Raw genomic sequence first — 20,436 nt, 5'->3', positions numbered from 1 at the left:
TGTTTATATCTATTTCTGTTTGTGTACAAACATATGCACACAGCTAAATATTTTCTATTGTTTTTTTATGCGATGCTAACTTCAGAGTCGAGTCTCTCTGAATTTAACTTTTGTTTTTATATCACCAGGAAGTACAATCTCCAGAAATTGAAACTCCAGCTTTTCCTCCTTGATTTTACTTTGTTTTTCTTGGCTAACTTCAAAAAAATTTTCAAGTATGTAACGCTCCTTCCTTGAGTGGACTTTTTTGGTCTACTATGTTTTCAGTGGGATCAACCAGATTTTCCCCTGCCATTGTACAAAGGAAAAAGAGGTTTTCTTTGAACTTGACCAATATGCCAAATTATATTCACACATTAGTGCTACATAGTATTACAGAATGTCCTTTGGATATGAATCTCAAGAAAATTCAAACTTGAAGAAAGAGAAATTGATAAATAATCCTCCCTCCTGGCAGTTCCACAGGGTTTTCTTCACAGGCTATAAATATCACATAAATATTCTCTAACTGTAAGCTATAATTTTTTGGATGGATGTCAATGGTTTTTAAGAGGAAACAACAATGAGCTATAATTATCATTCGAAAGTGATTAGCTAAACAAGTGGAAAGGCAGTATCTTTCAGCTAAGGTCCAGGAATAGCCTCTGCATATTACTGTACTTGGCTCAACTTTGTGAATTAGGAAGGAACTTCATTCTAACTTGCTATTGATCTTCTTTTGAAAATGACTTTAGGGCACCACACAGAATCAGCAATTTCATTTTTTTAAAAAAAGTACATGGTTCTCCTTTGACTTCTTTTTCTTTCCTTCTTTTCTCCAAACCCACCTATGCTGATTGTTCTCTTAGTCTCTATCCACCATAGATTTAATACGGCTGCAATTTTACTACAGTTCTTCCTTCTAGGATTAAACTAAAACAAAAATCTGTATATGATTCAGAACTCCAGCAGTCTTTAAACAGCATTGGTGAGACTTCATTCCAGACTGGCATTGTCCAAAAGAACTGTAATGCAAGTGGCATATGTAATTTTAAATCTTATTTTTTTAAAATGATTTTATTTATTCAAGAGAGACACACAGAGAGAGGCAGAGACATTATCGAAGGGAGAAGCAGGCTCCCCACAGGGAGCCTTGATGGCGGGACTCAATCCCTGGGATCATGCCTTGAACCGAAAGGCAGAGGTCAACTACTGAGCCACCCAGGTGTCCGTGTAATTTTAAATGTCCTAATAGCTATATTTTAAAAAGTAAAAAGAAACTGTTAAAGTTAATTTTGATAAAACATTTTGGATATGTTAGGTTAAAAATACATTAATTTTCAGATGTTACCAATATAAAGTAATTGTTAATAAGATATTTCACATTCTTTTTTTTTCATACTAGGTGTATATTTTACATTTGCAGCACACTTCAACTTGGATAGCCACATTTTACCCGCTCAATAACTACATGGGTTGGTGGTGACCCAACTGGACAGCACAGCTGTAAATAACAGTGGGAGAGGACCTGGTATGACATTAACCAAGCCTAGGGGCTTGAGTGTCTTATTTATATGGAGCTACTTAACTAGGTCAGTTTGGAGATGAAGGAAGAAATCACCCTGTTTCTCACTTGGGTGGTGATGGATTTGGAGAAAGGAAGTGTTAGGGGGTCATGGAAATGTGAAGGGTGTGATTGATACAGAATGACTTGATTTTGGAGCAGAAAGCTACAAATGTGGAGCTGAGTTTTACTTGCATGAGAACTGTCTCCTTGGGCTTGACATTCTGTTATAAGCCAGCTAGGACCTAACTAGACGGATCATGAGAAAGAATTAGTTCTCTCTGAACAATTTCAGAACAGAAAGAACATTTGAATTGAAGGAAGGCTCAGCACTCCTCTCTGCTGCTTGCCTAAGGCAGCTCCTGCTGCCCTGAAGACTCACATTGTCTCTTCTGTCTTATATCGTACCCATAGACTGGAGCCTAAACTCATTCCCAGCTTAGTGATAAACACACAGATTCTTTGAGGTGTAGCCAAAGAGAGAGTGGACTTTTAGAATCTGATAGCCCTCCGTTTGAACAGCTCCATGATTTGAAGCAAATTGCAGATCTGAATCTGTTTCCAGCTGTAAAACAGGAAAGATAATGCCTACCTTACAGAGTTGTTTGAGAAATAAATACCATGAAGTGTAGAAAGCGCTTGGCAGAGTGCCTGACACATAGTAGGCAGTCAATAAAAGATAGCTATCGTCATAATATAAACATAAGCATGCAGTGTTTATATACACATAAATAATCTACCATATTTAAATACCGTCTCAAGCTGCTGTCATGTTCCTATGTAGAAAGAGCTCTTTGAATTGCTCTCAAGTCTACAACTGAAAACAGTGTTCTCTAGCTTATGATCTGCCTGAAGATAATTTTTGGTGGAGCTGTGGTAGGAATCTTCAGTTATCTAGGCTGTTAGAAAACTCCTAAGTATGTGTCAAAGTAAGCTCTTGCCTCTTAGTTTTTTTCACAATGACTTTAAGTGTGAACGCAAAGTGTTTCCAACATCCATACGTGGTCCAGCCTGAGTATATTACTGCGTGATGCATATCCTTATGGTTGTCATCCGAAAAGATGGAGCATGCTTTGGTCTACTCTGTTGACCAAATACAGATAAAATTCTTGGTTTTTACACTTTAGGGACTTGTCGTGTTCTTGGAAACCAATTTTTTTTTATTATTTCTGTTCTCATTAACTTTCAAGGTTGAGAGTTCAGCAAAAACCTCACACTGACTCATTCTTAGGGCCAGAAAGGCACTATGTGCAGGATTCTCTTTCATTTGTGGTGGAGAAGGTGGTGGGGATCTTTGTTCTTTTGTTCAAAACTCTTTGCTTTAGATTATGTTTGGGCCACATTTTATAGCTTAGTTTATGATCCATCAAAGTGGTAACCATAATTGGTTAAATGTGAGGTGAGCCACTTGGAAGGATTTTCTTTGTTATTCTGCATAGTTTCAAGTGCTCTGTATGTAATTTTGCTAACCAGCCTATTAACTGAAGAGTTCTTTAAGAGCATGCGCGCTGAGTTTGATGTACATGTTTTGTGTAAAATGTATCCCTTTCGCAGTATACTTCTCCTGCAACACAAGATACTATTGGAAAGGCAGACCCTTTCAGGAGATCAGTGATAAAGTGACCATTCTTGGCAGGACCAGTCAGAGGAACAAATATCCTCCAATTCTTCAGAAGGGAAGTCAGTAATACTGAGAACAAAATTAAGAACATCTTTATCTGTTATACAGAAACATCTACATTTAATATTTTGCATCAAAAATTTCTCTAACCATTTTTGTGGTTTTTGCCCTTGTGCCCTTGCCCCCGCATCATGACGGAACAAGCAGTAACAGACTGTTATCCTTTCACTCCTTTTCTCCTTGCTAATACAAATGTGTATTTGCCTGGATCTATAGTTATAGGGGGTCTCTCAGGCGGTTTTTTGGTATGAAAATAGAATCATACTACGTATTTTTGTTTTGTCTTTGACAGTGCATCCTGAACACCCCTAAAGCTCAGTAGAGTTCTGACATTTTCCTTTCCCCCCTCTAAATTGCCAAGAAGATCATTAACTGCCTCCTATAGGCACATTTAGAACACACACATGCAACCAAATTATATTCCTAATCCTTACTGACAGTAGTCCTAGAAGTTGGTTGCTTGCTAAGCCAAGTTATATGTCAGTTTAAAATGCACCTGAGCTAAAACCAAATCAAAAGAGTATTTCCATTTGGTATATACTAGAAAAGAAATAATTCAAATAAACTGGAGTCATTATGTCTTATTCATCCTAGATGAATACGTGTCATATAAGATGGAGACTAGCAAGATCTGGAAAAGAAAGAATATAGAGTTTTGTAAGTATCTCATTTCACTGAGTTGGTATTCAGAGAGAATTTTTATGGAGTTTCAGCTGGCCAATAACTTTGGATTTAATATTTTTATTCGGTTGTATCTTTTACCCATTCTTTGCCTAAATATTGTTGGGAGGCTACTTTATAAATAAATTCAGTTTTGTGCAGAAACTATATAGTAAACAGTTACTAAAGCAAATTAACTGTTGATCTTGAAGTAAGTGTTAGGATGATAATTTAAACAACCTTAGGTGGTATTTTGTTAAAATGAAATATACATTGTGTGTATACATATGTATACACACACAAAATTTAACTGTTTTGAGTTTTAGATACATTTTTCTAATATCTTTCAAAACTGTTTTTCTGAAAGGAAATTGAAGAAATGACATAAAATATAGTTTTAGACACAACGTGTTTACTGGGATGTGTGTGTGTGTGTGTGTATATATATATATATATATACATACATATATACATATACATACATATATATCAAGCCAAGGAATATAAGTCAAGGAATCATTTTTATTTTTTATTTATTTTTTTTTTATAAATTTTTTTTTTAAAGATTTTTTTTTATTAATGATAGTCACAGAGAGAGAGAGAGAGAGAGAGAGAGAGGCAGAGACATAGGCAGAGGGAGAAGCAGGCTCCATGCACCGGGAGCCTGACGTGGGATTCGATCCCGGGTCTCCAGGATCGCGCCCTGGGCCAAAGGCAGGCTCCAAACTGCTGCGCCACCCAGGGATCCCAAGGAATCATTTTTAAATGCTACATTTTTAAGTCCTTGAATGGGATTCAAAGGCATGGATGGCTTTTTGTCCATAATCATTATCTTGATATGAGCTCCAAACTTTCCTGACAGTCTGATTCTACCTCTCTGAATAACTCATTGTCCCATATAATACAACCATTTTGTCTTTCCTCAAACATCTTTCTGCACCACTGCATCATTGATTATTCCCCTCTTTTATGTCTTATTCCCCCAAATGAGTCATGCCCATTGAAAAAGTATCAAGACTAATACAAAGAACCTAATTTTCTTCTGAACCATTTGAGAGTAAGTTTCCAACCTCTTGCCCTACCTATCACCCTGGAATACTTAGTATATAATCCCTGCATACAAGGATACTTTCCTTGCATATCCATGATATAACCATCAAAAATCAGGAGATAGTCACTGATATATGACACTTATATATCACTGATATATGACACTTGTCAGTTTTTTTTCCTTGTCAGTTTTTGACCCTGTTTTACTAGTTTCCCCAATCTTTATATGCGTATCTGTATGTGTGTGTATATGCATACATATATACATATATATTTAATTTTTTAAAGTAAATACTTTTATAAATAAATTTTAATGAATGTAAATATATATTTATATTCCCATATATGCATATATATATAATGCCCTTTTATAGCAAATATTTCTGTTTAGAATTACATATTATGTTTAGTTGTCATGTGCCTTTGGTTTTCTTTCATATGGAGCAATTTCTCAGTCTTCCCTTAACATAGTTGAAGATTATAGGCCAGTTATTTCATAGAATGACTCTCAGTATGGGTTTTAGGATTAGGTTCCATTTATGCGGTATTAGACTATTTGGTGTGGGAATTCCTCACAGTCCAGTTGCCTTCTGCTTGCCCCCTTGCTGAGCCAAGTTCACGCACACCCAGGGTTCCACTTATTTATCTTTAGGTGATTTGCAAATTCATATCTCAAGTTCAGGTCTCTCCAGGGAGTTCTAGGATCACACAACCAATGGTCTCCCTTGCTTCTGCTCTTAGATATTGAATACTGATCAGTCACCTTGTTCTGTTGATATAACATCTTACACATCCTAATCTGTCCATCTCTGTCCCTCAGTGCTACCCTGATCCTTGCCTTGGACTCTCCCAGCCCCTTAACTGGTCCGTAATATACTCTCTCATCTCCTCCGGTATATTCTGTTATTTCAGCTACGGTGATCTTTTCAAACTAGACATTTGGTTGTCATTTCCCCCTTGCTACTTAAAACCCTCCAGTGGTATTCCTGTATGCTTTGGACAAACAAAATATTAACGTGACCACTTGGGGTCCTGTATGGACTGGGCACTGACTCCCTTTTCAGCCTGATCTCATGCCAGACCTTCCCATTTTGGGCCATACTGGCCATCTTTCTGTCTTTCCAACCATGTGTACTGTGCTTCCTCCAACCACAGAACTCCTGCTCCCCTCAGTTCATCATCTTCCCGCCTCCTAGTATTTTTAAATAGCTATTGAGACGTGATTCATATACCACTTAAAGTGTGCATTTCTGTGCTTTTTGATATATTTAGAGCTCTGCAACCATCACCGCTATCTAATTTCAGAGTAATTTTCACAATTGCAAAAAGAAATCCCCTACTCATTAGCCACCACTCCTCATTCACACCTATTAGCAGTTACTTTTCATCCCACCCACCCCTACCTGCACAGCCCTAGGCAGCCACAGTCTACTTTCTGTATAGATTTTTCTGTTCTGGACATTTTAATAAATGAAGTAGACAATATGTAGCATTTTTTGACTGACTTCTTTCATTCAGCATAATGTTTCATTTGGCATAAAGTTCACACGTGCTGTAGCATGAATCAGTACTTCATTTTTTCTTATGACCAAATAATATTTCACTCTGTGAATATATCATATTTATTCACTCATAAATTGATGTTCATTTGGGCCAACTTTCAAATCTTGAATCAAGTATTCTGTCCTCAGAGAATTTTCCTTATCAGGATAGCCAGTGTAGATCCTGCTAGATGCAGTTTTGTTGTTCTGTCTGTCTTTCTCTCTCTGGTAGCATTTCTCAGAGCTCCAATTTGTGTCTGCATATTTCTTGGTCTAAATAAATGCTGGTCATTTCCACTATTACTGTAAAATAGAGAAGGTGAGGACCATATCTGTTTTGACTTACATGGTATGCCAACAGCTAACATGGGGACATGCACACAGTAGGAACTGATTAGATATTTGTTAAATGAATAAATCCTAATTCTGTTCATTGAAACGATTGTTTCTGGCACTCTGGATATTTGAACCATTTGTATGAATTTCCTTGGCATAACTTCTATTATGCCTTAGATCAGAGGGGACCTCCATAAACCATTCATTTCTTCCTCTTGCTTCCAGCACGCCTTTACTCAATTGTATTTCTTAATAGAATTCAGCATTTATTGTATATATTTATTTGAGTTAAGTTGCAAAAATACAGAGTGACTGTAAGAGGCAAAAACAGAAGCTTGGGGAAGTGAATGTGTTGCAAGTCAGTAGCAGAGCTGGAAAGGTCTGGGTGACTGTCAGCTGTGAAGAATAACGGGATTCCAGGGACAAGCTTCTGTAAGCATCTGGGGAAAAACTTTTTGGTGAGTTTCCTTTTTGTCCATAAAGTACAGGAAATAGTTCATGCTAAACATTTTTTGCTTCAATGAGTGGTTAGCTGGAATGACTAGGTTCTCTTCCTGAATCACTTACCTTGGGTTAGGCATGGTGCTATGAATTTTAGATGTGGAGGTTCATTTAATCCTGCCAGTCACCTCATGCTCTAGGCATTACTGTCACTATTTTACAGATGAGTAAACTGAGGATTTGAGAGGAAAAAGTAACTTGGCCTTTATCCCATAGTTTTTCTATTTCTAAATCTTAGGTTAACTCCTAAAGTTTTAGATATTGCCTGTTCATTTTAGCAAATGTGGGGTCTCTTTTTACCTGGAAGATTTAAAGTAGAGAATTAAACCAGAAAATCACAAGCTACTGATGATTGTGTCTCAATTAAAAAAAAAATCTGTTAGAAATCTATCCTCTGGAGTTGGATAGATCTGGATTCCACACCTACCTCTACTGTTCACTAGTTGAGGGCATTACTTACTGTCTCTGGACCCCAGTTTTTAAATTTTATAAGTGGAGATAATTATATCAGTCTCAGTGGTTAGTGAGGGTTTTTAAATGACAAATCTCCAAGCCAATGCCTGGCACAAAATATGTGCTTTAAAAGAAGAGTCCTAAAAAAAATAAAATAAAATAAAAGAAGAGTCCTCCTCTCCTTTTCCTTTCTTCCTCTTCTATGATATGCAAATGAATGGCTTCGGTATGAAGTCTTGAGCAGGCTCACCCCAGCTAACACTTTTTTTTAGGCCCAGATATGGAAGAAATTAGGTACTAAACAGTTAACCCGGTTGTTGGGAGAAGAAACTTCCCTTCTCACCTGAGATAGTCTTCTCTTCTTCATCGAGTGAATGTCCATTCAACAAGTACTATTCAGGCACAGAAATGAATGATACTAACGGTCCTTTGCCCACATTGGGCTCAAGTTCCAATAGAAGAGAGACGAACAAACAGGCTTTTACAATTCAACCAAATACAGCTCACTTACTACGACAACGGATGGCTTTGAAGCAGCATGGGGAAATTTGACAACATTTTTTGCCAGCTAGGAGGCTTTCTAAGCTTACTTCTGATACAGTTAAGACTCAAAGGCCTCTGGGAGCCTGTGAAAATCATCCCCCCTTACTGCAGTGTAATTACAAGGGAGAGAAAATGCAGCGTGTTTAATGAGGCCAAGTCTCCCATTAGGTGCTAAAGGACAGCATTGTTCACGTGTCCCACCTAACAACTCATGCAGGAGCAAAAGGTCCTCAGCCACAGGTACTTCTGTGTCTGGTTTTTAAGCGTTTAAAACAGAAATAGGCTGAGGACAAATTTGGAGGCCGACTTGAAAAGTTTAATTCTATTGATAACACATTTCTAATTGCTTTCTTGCGAAATAGAACTTGGGAGGCCAGCAAGTGGTTTATTTCACCATTTATGAGGCAAGCATATTAAATATGACAGAGACCAACTGGACTCGTGGATGGTATTTCACACAGTAGTGTTAAATATTGGGGGCAGGGCAGATCAGGAGACGAAGTACACTTGATTTTTTTTCTGGAGTCACTTTGTTCTTAAATGCCCAAATACCCGATATTTAAACACATTTTCATGTTTCCTTTGAATAAAAAGCAAACAGAATGGCTACCATTGTAATTCTGCTGCTTCTAGCAATTCGCCAACAGAATACATCCCGAAATAGCAGATATACAATGCAGCATATGCTTTGGTGAATCTAATAATCTCGTGAACTCCTTCGCTACTGGGTTAGTAATCTACATAGCTTTAACGGTGAACTTTATAAAATTTGGAGCCTCATGAATCAGAAGGGGAAAAACAAAAGTGGACAGTTTTAACAATGATGGATGAGTTGCTAAGGAGTAAAATTAAATGGTTGATAATAATTGTGGTAGCTCACAAAGACTGATGTTATTTACAAAAGCTCCATTTTGCATGTAATCAGATGTCTATTCCCATGAGCTGGGTCATAATTCATATTCCACTTTAATGTTCGTGGAAAATGTGCTTCTCTCTGTGTATGTATTATTTTTAGGATGTTATGTTTCCTTGGTGCATACACAATGAGCCTGAAATCCTTTAGGAATGTGTTTAATTTGAAAGTTTTATCCTCTGGGTCTGGTTAATTCAAATACACAGCTAGGAACATTACGGTGGGGTCTGAAAGAATGTAGGCATGGCAAATTATGTGCACAAAGGCAACCCCAGCCAGTGTTGCCAGTGCTCATTTGGTGAAAGGATGCAGGGAGAATTTTCTTCCCCAAACTTTTTCTTCGTCTATTCGATTAATATTTCTGAACTAATTCCTTATCTTAATCAGCTTGATTTATGCTGGACCATATTTTTTCACTTTTAAACTCAGAACCATCTCTGGTGGATCTTCTGAATCAAAATATGAAGCCCAGAGACCTTTTATAAATTTATGTCTTCTACCCAATAGCTCCAGGGTGTCCTGCTGTCTCTCTTAAAGTATCTCCCGGCCTTGGTCACAAAGATGGTCTGAGCTGCATTTTCATTTCTAGAAGTTGGGAAAAGTCCTAAGAGCATAACTTAAGGATCACAGCTCTCAAAAATAAGATTTGTCCCACCATCTCAGAGATGATATTTCTGAATCATGTCATTGTGTCATGGAAGAACAGTGGGGGCCTGGGAATTTGGCCCAGAAGCCTTCCAAGGGGATGAGTGGCTCTCTGGGAGCTGCAAGGTCTCTCAGGAGAGAATTTTCACAGGGCTCTGTGATATTCAGTCTTACATATGGACAGAGACACCCGTCTTATGATTTGAGAGGTCTGAGGAGAAATTGTCTTGTCCCAGTGTGTAGTGTTCTGCCGAGAGAGTGGTCAGAACATTCCAGAGCATCTCAGGACTGATAAGGATTCTATACATGGTGGGGCTTAGGAGTGGCACAGACTCAGGTGTGAGTCCTGGCTACTCAACTCATTCCATGTGTGATCTGGGCCTGGACTGAAAATTTGGACATCTTCAACAACCAAAAAATTGTGATGCACAAATATGTAATTCATCCATGTTATGCAAAAACGTAGTTAAACCAGAAAGTGAGTATAAGGAGATCCAACACATTGTTACTTTCCCCTCCCAAGAGAAATGCAATTTGATTTTTTTTTTTTTGACTTTCAAATTACCCCCCAAATCTGCTCTTGCTCTGCTGGTATCCTCAGCCTAAGTTTTGTGTAGAAACCCAGCTTGTGGGATTGCCACCTCCCTCTCAGGGGGTTACGCATTTTTCTTCCTAAAAAAGATCCAAGCACATACGCAAGAGCTGGGGTAAGGTGTGGGAGGGGCAGGGGGAGGGAGAATCTTAAATAGTCTCCATACCCAGTGCAGAGCCAGACCCAGGGATCAATCTCAAAACCCCGAGATCATGACCTGAGCCAAAATCAAGAATGGAATGCTTAAGCCACTGAGCCACCCAGATGCTTTTGGGGTTATGCATATTAAATACACAGAAATGTGTCATGAGCCTTGTATGGTGCCTTGCATGTAATCAACTCTCAATGTAGGTTACTTTTTTTAAAAAATCATTTCTCATCTCCCTTTACCTCTCATAGACTCTTTAGAGACCAGTTTAAAGGTCCCCCGGGGCAATGCAACTGGGCTTGATCCAAATAGGTAGGAGAGTACCATGGTTATATATCAGTGTGTACTTTCATCTTTTTTCTCTAGCCACAGGGAGTTAACTATTGATGAAGACTACACGTGGAATGAGATTTCCCATCCCATGTAAAATCGTGAATGGGAAAGAGTCAAGTTTGTGACTGTGACCAGTAAAGTTGTATCTTCCGTAGATTGTTCATTTGTTTTAGTGTCTTCCCACTCAAGGGAATTTACTTAGACAAAAATTGCCAGAGCTCTTCAGTGGAACAATGTAGGGATACCGGTAGCAAATCTGCCATCTCTAAAGTTCAGAGCTGATCCTGTGGTCCTGACTCTTCATAGCCCTATAAACATGGAGCATCTAGTTCTGTCATTTATTAAATATTGGTTACCGGGGATCCCTGGGTGGCTCAGTGGTTTAGCGCCTGCCTCTGGCCCAGGACGTGATCCTGGAGTCCCGGGATTGAGTCCCGTGTCAGGCTCCCTGCATGGAGCCTGCTTCTCCCTCTGCCTGTGTCTCTGCCTCTCTCTGTGTCTCTCATGAATAAATAAATAAAATCTTAAAAAAAAAAATTGGTTACCACCAGAAGGACTGCTGCCTCCCTATATGTCTTCCCTGAGGAGCCGAAGATAATTTGCAAACTCAGGCTCCTGTTCAAGACCCCATCTTCTACTGCCCTTATCTAGACAGCTAAACCACAAACAAGGCTTAGAATGAAATTAACCAGTTAATCTTCAATTAATCGTGTCACTGAAATCTGAATGGTCCTTGCTGTGATGCATTTGAGGGGTTGTAGTTTTACCCAGCTTTAAAATAAGAAAACACAAAATTACAGGGAGGTGTCTTACTTAACCAGGCAGGACTCTGAATGTGACCCTATCTCCCAATTCTTCGTGCTGAGCCCTATCAGTTTTATTGTGGCTTTTGTTCAGTTCATTTTGAAGGCCTCTTGAAATGGAATGCATTAAGTGTATTGTGTTTATGCCTTGCTGAGTCTGTAGCAGATGTCACATTAACACAGTGTGTCTGTGTGGGCACCATTGACAATGCTGGCACGAAAACAAAGATGGCACTCTGAAATCTGATCTCTGTTCTTAAAAGTATGGGGAAAATGCTGTTGCCCTTCAGGCCAAGCTCAGTGGCCACACATCTGATCCAGACTTCTCTTCCTGCGACATCTTATCCTGGAACACAATTGCCATGCACGTTTCTACTCATACACGTTTGTTCACACAAATTAACATCTTTTAATTAATGGTTCCTAAGATTTTGAATGCTTCTGTGTCAGGCGTTTTACATGTACTAGGTCACACAGTGCTTCTGACCACGTTATAGAGTGAGTGCCTTTGCCATCATGATTTTACAGATAAGGAAACCAGGGCAGCAAACATTGGTACGTTGTCCCAAATCATAGATCCTGCAAGCAACTGACCTGGTATTTGAATACACGCACTCCGACTGCAGGGCTTGGACTTCACCCACTCCTTGTAAATGCCACTCTGTGGTCCATTGCCTAAGCAAGCACTACTCCCCTTCTACCGCACTTCCTCAGCACAGCACATAGTTCATGGACCAAGAACACTCACTCTGAGCAGGGTACCACGTGAAGCATACCAGGGGACCCGCACACACCATTCACCTCTGGTATCTGCCCACACGACTGCCTTGTACAATTTAGTTGCAATGTGATGTGTCTGTGAGCACTCTGCTGGAGGTTAAACATCCACAGGGAGGATGTTCCCACTTTCTCCTTTGCCTGAGGATATCATGTTTTCTTGGTGTAATTATTAAACGTGCTTCCGTTCACTCTCAGATGTGCCCTGCTTTGGATAGCATCATTGCTCTGGCCACAGAAGTACATCCATGGTGTTTAAGGAAGGAGAAGGGTCAGGCGACTGCATACAAGGCACTCTTTATGGAGAAGGCTGTACTTTAGCTATTTCTTGCAAGGCGGTGTTCTGTTGTGTTGTGCCTAAGAGAATAGATCTAGAGGCAGGCTGCCTGTTTTCAATTCCGTTTGACCTCCATGTCCTCACCTGGGAGATGGGTAGAGTTATGCTCTTACCTCAGGGTTATTGTGAAGAGTGAAAGCTAATAACCATAAAGCATTTGAACACTGCCTGGCCTAGAGCAAGTGCTTGCTAAATGCATACTGTCATTATTTAGGTAGAAGGAAGGATGTTCCAAGTTTAGGCAGTGACATCTAGAGTGCATTTAGGGAACTCTCACAGCCATTCACAAAACTGCCTTCTGCCTCTCCAGTAGAGTCCAAACAATAAAAACCACTTTGCCAGCCTCTCTTGCAGCCGTGTGACCCAGTTGCAGCCAATGAGTCAAGAGAGAGGGGCCCTTGTGGAGAAGCTCTGCGTACAGGCCCCTCCTACTTCCTGCGTTGGAATGTTGGGTGGACTGGATGCCTCAAGGTGCCTCTGTCATCTCTCCTTGACGGGAAGACCAAAAGAATTCCTGGCTGTAGCCTGGAGTCTTGACCTTGTATGACCTCTAACGCACAGTATGAAGTCTGCTGCCTCCAGACTTTGTGTTGTATGAAGATAAATGCTTATTTGTTTAAGCCACTGTCAATTGGGTTTCTGGTACTTGTACTAAATTCATCATAACTGATAGGGAATGAGAACCTAATTTGGCACGAGGATCAGTTGGCATTTGGAAAGTAGAGAAGGTAGCTGGGGGTAGAAGCGGGGGGGGAGTGTCCTCAGAAAATGATAGCAAGCCCTTGAAGATTTCTTAGCTTGGGAATACTATGACTTGAGTTATGCTTTAGGAAGATAATTCTGTCTTCAAGGTCTATGATGGATTAGAACAGAGTCTCCAAAATCTAATTGTGCACGAAGATCCCCTGAGAAACTTTTCAAAATACAGATCTGAGGGGCCTTTTGTCAATATTCTAATTCAGAATCTTGGAGGGTGAAGGTGTAGGGGACATCTGCATTGGGGGAGGGAAATCTAGGTGGTCGTAACAGCAGCCAGGCATCTTTATTTTCAATAAGCCATAGGAAAGGAGCCTCATTCATATTGTAGAGATGGGAAGGTTGAGCCTGAACAGGATTAAGTCAGTGTCCAGAGTTAATCTGTGAAGAGGCAGCTATTGTGAATTAGATTCCTGGCTCATCTTTGTGCAGTGTGTGCCTTCCCTTGTAGGATGCTCCCTTCTGAAATGAAGAGCTCTCTTATTTTGGGCTTCACGTGGGAAGGTCTGAAGGTGAATGGTGAGAGAGAGGGTGGCATATAAGTAACAGATGTGAGGAGCTGTGTGGAGGTGATTCTTGGAAGCTGACTTAATGTAGGAGCCAAAAGTGGAGGAAACAGACGCACACAAGGCATTTCACACTTGTAGAACTCTGGCAGTGGTAGCCCCCTGACAGTGGATCTGGAAGGAAGATGCAGCATTTGGACCTGGTTTACTGACATTTTATGAGGGGACATGCCTTAGTGATGTCCAGCAGACACTTGAGGATGTGAAACTGGTGCTCCCACGAGAAGGTGGAAGATCCCTTGATGGTAGTGCCATTGGGAGGGGTAGTGAGGGACACAGGGAGAAGAGAGCGGGTCAGGGGTGCCCCATGGGAGTACACTCACAGCCAGAACAGGAACCAGAAGGGGATGTTTGAGATGTGGAGAAGGAGCCAGGAGCGTGCTTTCTGTGGGGGTACAAGGTGGGCTATAGGCTCAGGGCGATGGACAGACCATCGGAGAGGGCAGTGAGGCCAGGATCAGGAACCTCATCAAGAAGGTTAGTCGACATTAGTGGAGTGGAAAAGAGGCAACGTTGGGTGTATGAAGTTAAGGGGAGTATTCCAGGAGACTTAAAGCTGCAGAATGATTTTCCCTCTTGAGAGCAATGCTCAAAAAGGTGGGGGCGGGGGGCCGTTTCCTCCCTAACCACTCCTGCCCCGAACGACCACTATGGTTTCTGAGCATCAGTAGTGGTTCCCATCTGAACCACCGCCTTGAACGCTAAACACTGAGTCTCCCGTTGGCTTGTGATTGTCTGAGGTGTGAGTCTTCCCTCTTCAGGTCTGAGGACTAGCTAGTTAGTGGCCAGTGGTGTTTACTACATACTCGATACCTGATTGACAAACAGTGCAGGGAATTACTGCACAAGGTGGAGGAGGAGCCCAGGGGACACTGTTTCCTCTCTCTAAAGAAAGGGCATGATGAAGGACAGACATGGGGAATATTCTTGTTACTTTAAAATGTGGGAAGCACAGCCTGAGAACAAATGGGGTTATCATGACAATGTTAGAAATTTGGGGCGAGTGATGCCGGCAATATCAATTTCAGAGGAGCTGTGTGGAGCGGTGTGTAATGTATTCCGCTGGGCATGTTCTGTGGAGCTGTGAAGCCAGTGCAATTCTTGTGCCTCGCAGCAACTGGGTCCTTTTGTATTAGAGAGCTTTGGAGATGTTAAGAGCATTTGGGGATCTTAGCAGAACTAAAAAAGATCTTTCCTTTCAGAGGGTGTATTAGATAAGATGGAAGAAAACTCAGGGGGGAACAGAGCTGGATAGGCTGTGCTTGCTTTAAGCTCTTCAGCCTGACACATAGGTCTAGATTTAGTCGTGGGTCATCTCGGGTAGCCTCTGTTGCAAAGGGCACAGGCTAAGTGGCTCAGATACGTCCACGTTAATGTGTGTATTGGCACATACAGACATATATGTACGTAAGTATGTTTTCCTTTTTTTGACATATATGTACGTAAGTATGTTTTCGCGAGCTTATATGTGTATGATGAGTACATACATATGAGTACATCCTATATGCACAGGCTCATATGTGTTACAAATGTATCTTTGAGGTCACTATGTATTCATGTATACATCTGTACTTGTCCCTGGGTCCCTATACGTATATGTGGTATGCACCGGTATAGACATGCATGCAGAGATAGATGATAGATAGATAGATAGATAGATAGATAGATAGATGTAGAGATATAGAGATATAGAGATATAGATAGATATACACGCACACACACAAGTGTATACAAGTGCTATAGAATACTCATTTACTCCACCTTACACATATCTTCTCATCATTTGGAGACCTGTGACATCTTGCACTTACAAAGTACTTTAGATACTTGTCCAGATTGTTTTGGCATCCTTTTCTCCCTCTTTTGATTTCCTAAAGCAGTCCTGGAATGTTAATGGGGCGAGAAAGAAGGAAGAAATGCTCCTGGAACCGCGCAGCCCCCTCCGCAAACTGTGGAAGGAGCCTCGGTGTCCAACGAAAGATGAATGGATAAAGAAGATGTGGTTTATGTATACAATGGAATATTACTCAGCTATTAGAAATGACAAATACCCACCATTTGCTTCAACGTGGATGGAACTGGAGGGTATTATGCTGAGTGAAGTAAGTCAGTCGGAGAAGGACAAACATTATATGTTCTCATTCATTTGGGGAATATAAATAATAGTGAAAGGGAAAATAAGGGAAGGGAGAAGAAATGTGTGGGAAATATCAGAAAGGGAGACAGAACATAAAGACTGCTAACTCTGGGAAACGAACTAGGGGTGGTAGAAGGGGAGGAGGGCGGGGGGTGGGAGTGAATGGGTGACGGGCACTGGGTGTTATTCTGTATGTTAGTAAATTGAACACCAATAAAAAAAAAAAAAAAGATTCTAAAAAAAAATAAATAAATAAAAATAAAAAAAAAAGAAGGAAGAAATGCCCTGAGGCTTGTGGCCTCTGAGCTGTCGGAGTACAAGGAGCAAGTTGCAGCTAGCACCAGACGGGAGAGGCCCCAGGAACTTGTGACCTGAAGCCCACTGCGCTTTGCGGAGGACTCAGAAGGCGAGGCCCCTCGGAATTAAAGAGACTGGACTATAGGCACATAGAACGATATGCAGTTTTAGGACTTTTGTGCTAGGCATAGTGAAATATCATGAAACAGACCAATAGAGTATTCCATAGGAGAGTTCTTTGGGGGAATCCATTGTAATAAATAGAAAAGGCAGTTGAACAGCCTGACCTGCTTTCTATATCAACAATGCTCCTAAGTGCTTGAGAAGAGCCTATTTAGGCTGAGTATGCCTGCTTCAGGACTTGTTACGGTACTCACTTGCTTTGTCAACCCTTTCACCCATCGGATAAAAGTCGACTTCTCCCCTACCCCCGTCGAAATGATCAACATGGAGAATTAGTGAAACTGGAATCCATAAGGTTTAACTGTAACAGCAATTAGGAAGGAATGCACATGTGCTTGTCTCTGGGAAGGTTGGGAATGGAAATAAATGCAAAAATATGCTTTTCTGGCAAGTCATCATTTTTAATACGAAGACGGAAAGCACAAGACAGCTTTGTTTTGCCTTTTTTTCGAGGGTTGTGGTTGATTTTCTTTTCTTGCTTCCTGGTTTTTGCTAGAAAGAAACTTGTTTATTTCCCACCCACTCCACACCCCCTCTCCCAAGCTAAAATATCTGTCCAAGATCAGCCTTTTAAGTGCACAGTCTTAGAGACGAGAGAAGAAAAAGAACTGTGATTTAAAATATATATGTACATCTTTTTTTTTAAGCTTGCAAACTGGGATTTCTAGACTCAATTTGTGTTCTTGAGACATTGGAGTCAAGTTTATATATAGTTTTTGATGTAGGACCTAATTAGGCTCTCAGCATATCTTAATACTTTCTGCTACATCTGCATTAAAGATAACGTTGCATACATTTGCATTTCATTTACATAAAAAAGTTAGCCATGCTGTATGTAACAATCACTTTAACCAAGTACCGTTGACAGCAAATATTTTGAATAAGCATGTGAAAATCCATGGCTACACAAAGCCTGTCCTGGATTCTATTGCATTTCTCTCATTTGGAACTTGTGTGTGTCTAACACATTCCAGTGGAGCCCTGGAGGCTAAGTAAGCCAGCAAATAAGGACATAGGAATCAAAGAGGGTCTGATGTATGTGATATACTTGTGCCGGGAAAGAAAGGCTCAATTGACACTCTGATGCTTTTATAATTTATTAACAATGTCGATCAGTAGTAATAATGCCACGATTTTTGTGATATGTTTTAAAAGAGAGGGGATAACCTTGAAATAAAAGTATTCATTCATTTCTTTATTCATTCATGTGTATTTGGATAAGTCTATATGGGGCAACCTTATTTCTAGGTCTCTCATTTAATGAATCTCAGGTTTATCTGGGCCAATTTACTGTAAAAGTGAGCTTTTGCCAGGGGACTGCCCCACTATTTTTTTTTTTTTCAGAATGACGAAAGCTGCTTGCCTTGTGTCCTGTGTCCACCAGACACGTGTGCTGTGTTCTGACCTGCCCAGCCATTCATTCAACTCCCAAGTTTGTCACACCAAACTGTTCTTTCCCGCTTAAGGAGGAAACTCTGGGCTGACTCTCTGGGGTGTGGTTTTTGAACATCAGATGATGACAGGCATAGCTTGGGATGTGTGGGCTCCTCTATAGTCATGGAATCTGAAGCTTGTTTTCTAAAAAAACACACTCTTTCCAGGGAATATTCTTTAAAAATGGTTCTAACCAAACCCATCTGGGAATTGTTACATACTTTTATCTCTTCTTGGAGGATCACAATGTCGAAAGTAAAAATCTTGCTTAATTTTCTCTCAGTTGGTATTTCCCAAACTTTTGGGACCATGGAAACCTTTGTTGGCACAGCACTTATTTATCCTGGGAGATGAGTTCGTACTGTCATTTTGGAATCACTGTTCTATTTTAAGGACAACAAGGATAGCGACAATAATAGTAGTTGCTAGCTTTTGCTAAGAGCTTCTCGAGTGCCTCGTACTAGGGTAAGTGCCGTACTTACATTATCTCAGCTGATTCCCTCAAGAACCCTAGAAGGTTAAAGTGCCTTATTAGTGCTGAGAGATGAGAAGACTGAGACCAGGGAAGTCAAATAACTTACTCTACTTTGTGCCATTAAGAGAAAAAGGTGAGACTTGAACCCAGGGCTGTTCTCTTATTTGCTAGGCTTTTTGTGAGCTCTCACAAAACCTGGTACTCTTCTTTTCCAGGAGGCTGCTACTTGTTCCTTCAGTTATTTCCTCACATGTCCTGACTCAAGTCCCCCCTTCCCCATGTCAGCCATTTTGCCCCTGGTTTATCCATATCCCACATAAATTTTGCTCCATTTACTGAACACACAGCCCCAGGTGGATGCTCAGGTCTGAGGAGTGAGGCAAAGCCATCGCCTCCCTTATCCTGGACTCTCTACTTCATGTAATGCACCTAAGACTTTAGTGGCTCTTTTACAAGGATATAATTCTTTTGTATCATTTGAATTATGTTCCCAAAATTGTTCAATGAATTTTCCCATACATGTCGCTGTTTTTTTAACAACTGAGATTTGTGATCTAAGGCAATTTGTCATCCTCTTTGAAAAGGCTCCAGTTTTCTGGTGAGTAAAGCGGAAAGAATAATGGTCCCGACCTCCGAAACTTGTGGGTGCAACAGATGAACAGGTGCAGTCCTCAGTACATTGTCTTACACGTAGTAACTATCCAATAAGTATTAACTTGAGTATAATTGTGGTGGTGGTTGTTAGAAAATTAGAAATTTGTTGAGGAATTTTTTGGTGTAATTTTAATGTAATTAAATTCTCTTTACTTTAAAATTTTTGAATTAATACCTCTATTTGTAAAAGCAGCTTTGTCAGTATATTTGAAATGATTCCCACAATGCTGATTTAGGCATTTCACATTTTTACATGCATTTTAGCTGGTTTTCAAAGTGTAAGAGTCTAAGGGGGTGGGGGGAGGGAGCCCTAATCCTTAGTTGGCAGAAAAGTCCCCTCCCCAAATCCTTGGATTAAAATAGAATCTGCCACCAGGGCTTTCCTTGTCTCCTGTGATTGAGATCTGTCTGAGGCAAGGAGGCATCTAGTACCTGTGCATAGCTAGTACATTCTTTAGAGGTAGAATTTGCGACTTTAATATTTATCGAAAGGCACACTAATTCTCTTGATGATGGTAATTAATGAAGTGCTTATATCTTATTTTGTGGTAGTTTAACAAGCTTCAGGCTAGCAGGGAGATCTGGTGCTTGCTGTAAATGCTAAGAATCAAAGATGCTGGAGGAAAATGCAGAAAATGGAGCAGAAAAATTAAGGTCTTAGTAGATAAAATGTCTCAGATTAAAACAATCTTAAAACAAACCTTGTTTAAGGAAGCAGCATTTAGAAATCAGTGAGAACCTTCTGGGGAGAAAAGTCATATGTTTGCCATTCGTTTTTCTCCAACCATGCTGTTAATTTTGACCACCCATTTGTCTTTCTACCCGTTAGGTCTGGTCTGTGTTAGCAGTGTGCAGTGAAAAATTGAGAGGAAAACATACTTTGCTTCTTAAGGCTTAGATAGTTGCAGCCAAAACAGTTTGTTGTATTGTGTTTTGAATAATTGCTCCAAATCTACACTTAATTTTGCCATAGACAGTTAGCCTTATAACCCTAGTTAACCTGTGTTTTCTCTTGGTCTTTCATCCTTTAGAAATGAGGTCCACAGAATACAAATTCAGAAAGGCATAAATTCCAACT

At 40.3% G+C, this 20,436-nt stretch overlaps 1 protein-coding gene across 1 annotated transcript in view; it reads left to right on the top strand.

Moving 5' to 3' along the window:
* Positions 1 to 20,436, top strand: part of RORA (RAR related orphan receptor A) — a 711,502-nt gene that overhangs the window by 193,746 nt on the left and 497,320 nt on the right. The gene's annotated exons all lie outside the window — the stretch shown is intronic.

The sequence above is a fragment of the Canis aureus genome, chromosome 32 (genome assembly GCF_053574225.1).
Source record: "Canis aureus isolate CA01 chromosome 32, VMU_Caureus_v.1.0, whole genome shotgun sequence".
Taxonomy (NCBI): domain Eukaryota; kingdom Metazoa; phylum Chordata; class Mammalia; order Carnivora; family Canidae; genus Canis; species Canis aureus.
This window is presented reverse-complemented; position numbering and strand designations above follow the sequence as displayed.